Source organism: Abramis brama (genome assembly GCF_963993115.1).
Source record: "Abramis brama genome assembly, chromosome: 13".
Taxonomy (NCBI): Eukaryota; Metazoa; Chordata; class Actinopteri; order Cypriniformes; family Leuciscidae; genus Abramis; species Abramis brama.
Genome location: NC_139975.1, coordinates 35,456,080 through 35,458,728, shown reverse-complemented (window position 1 = coordinate 35,458,728; position 2,649 = coordinate 35,456,080). Strand labels below are relative to the sequence as shown.

Sequence of the window (2,649 nt, the reverse complement as noted above, 5' to 3'; positions counted from 1 at the left end):
ATTTTCTCAGGTGTTCAAATACTTATTTGCAGCTGTATCATACAAATAAATAGTTAAAAAATCATACATTGTGGTTTCTGGATTTTTTTTTTTAGATTATGTCTCTCACAGTGGACATGCACCTACGATGACAATTTCAGACCCCTCCATGATTTCTAAGTGGGAGAACTTGCAAAATAGCAGGGTGTTCAAATACTTATTTTCCTCACTGTATAAGGCAAAAAGAAGAGGACCCAGAATAGAGACTTGTGGGACACCATTGGAGATTTGAGAATGAGGTGAGAAACATTTCCCCAAAATTAACAGAAAAAGTTCTGTCCTTAAGGTAAGATGCAAACCAAATTCAGCACAGATCCCTGAAACCCAGCTACATGATCAAGTCTTTGCAAAAGGATGTCATGATCTACTGTGTCAAATGAGACACAAATCAGTGGAGATCTCTAATGGGGATTTAAAAATACATTAATTGTACTAAAAAGGACATTCGGCCTTTGTGCATTTTGTGCAAGACAAAACAAAAGTTTGATAATATGTGTAACATTTTTGTACTTTGTACAGAACACCTTTTTTGAAGAATCTCCAAACTCAGAAAATAGTTCCCCAGTTGAGTAGTTTAACTGGAACTGAATGATTTGGTGGAATCAGAGAGATTAAACTGTATTTGTTATCCATGATTGACTTTGTATCAAGTGATTATTCATTTGACATTACACACATCCACCAGCCAAAGTAAATAAACTATTAAACTAAAGGTGCTTAGTGTGTGTGTCTGTGTGATGTGATGAATCGGTGGGATGGACGTCCGCTCCCACGTTAAGAGGCGGATACAGAATTGATATAAATAGGCGGATCATTATATCTCTGATCATATCATTTTAGTGAGTAGACTCTCAGATTGTGAATAATGTTTGCACGAGGAATCATCGTCCTTCTCTGTGTCCTAGGTGAGTAATATAATGATTTCATTTACAAAACAACTGATGTTAGGATGTTGGTAATTTGCCACATGGGGACCTGCGATACACACTGACACTCAGCAACAGTCTTAGTTAATATTAAAGAGTTCATTTAAAAATAATTAGTTTATTTAGTTAATAATGAAGAGTTTGATTGTTTAAATAAAGTATGCACGTTCTTTAGAGTCTTAATTCATCTTTGCCAAGTAGGACAAATGAAAAATGCTTAAGATAAGTCACATTCAGACATTTTTAAGTGTTATTTAAGGGATAGTTCACAAAACAAAAAGTCTAAAGTTCTGTTTTTGTTCAATGGGCAAAACTAGAAGTTAGCATGTATGTTATTTCCTCTTGTCATATCTTGATAAACTTTAATCCTTGTTTTTCCTTCTTGACTCAAACAGTGGCCATATCTGATGGAGCAAGAGCGGTGAGTAAATAAAGGCTGTAGAATTGCTTCTTTCCACATGAAAATAACTCAATAAATTAACTTTTTTTTTCTTTTTATGTGACCAGCCTAATTGCAGGCACTCGTCTAACATATGCACAATGCAATATTTACCCGTGTGTGGATCCAATGGAATAACATACGGCAATGAATGCATGCTGTGTGGTGCCATCAAGTGAGTTTAAAAATACATGTATTTTAAAATAAAGTACTGTAGGTTTAAAAATAGTTTAGAGTCTGTAACTTTCAAACTATAATCTTCAATTTAATCTCTCTCTTTTTAGGGCATCAAACACTAAAATCTTGATCCAGAAGCAAGGCCCATGTTAAATGAACATCTGGAGGAGTGACAGAGAATGGCACCATGATTCAGCTTGACAGACCTTTAGTCAGCTACTCATGTCTCATTCATTATGACCTGAATGTGTAATGGTTTAATCCATAAATAAATGTTGCATATTGAAGCTGTTCTGTTTGGTTCTGTTTTCTCCCTCAAGTCAAATTTGAAAGACAAGATGATAAAATAGGGGGAAATAGGTGAAGGTTTACTTTGAAAGAGGCACCCAAACCATATCTAGAGAGCAGAATATTATAAAGGTATCACAAATACCATAATTTGTCTTAAATAAGAGGCGATCTGTTGCTGTAATGTGTTGTTTTTAAAGTCCCCATGTGGTAAAAAATCAAGTTTTTAATGTTGTTTATATGTCTATGTGGTGTTTTTAAAGTGTCATGAAACACATTAGTCGGGTCGTTTACACCTCAGAGTTGCAAAAAGTCTCAAGAAATGGGAGTGTAAAGCTATGGAAAATTGGGAGTGTGGAAGGTGGGAAAAGGGGAGACAACAACCAATAAAACACAGACCTGCAACACACTCATTATACAGACACATGGATATTGAAATATGACCACAGAGAAAAATAAAATAAAACAATGAAGCATTTAAAAAATCTAACCCTTCATAACAACAAACTCCCAAAACGAGGCAGAAACGTGATCATGATCAGTACAGCTGTATCAGTGTTCTTATTTGCACATTTTCATTTGAAGAAGACGTGATTAATTTTGTGCGCGTACACAGTGCTGGTTCATGTTTAGAGCACTAGACTAGAGTATATGCGATACATTATATTGCCAAAAGTATTGGGACACCCCTCCAAATCATTGAATCCTGGTGTTCCAATCACTTCCATTGCCACAGTTATATAAAATCAAGCACTAGGCATGTAGACGCTTCTACAAACA

At 35.3% G+C, this 2,649-nt stretch overlaps 1 long non-coding RNA gene across 1 annotated transcript; it reads left to right on the top strand.

The window, feature by feature from the left end:
• The first annotated feature begins 876 nt into the window (after positions 1-876).
• On the top strand, positions 877-1,767 carry LOC311094443. The gene is made up of 4 exons (XR_014608658.1): positions 877-944; positions 1,361-1,386; positions 1,473-1,579; positions 1,689-1,767. It is a non-coding gene; the product is annotated as an uncharacterized lncRNA (long non-coding RNA).
• Positions 1,768-2,649: the final 882 nt, after the last annotated feature.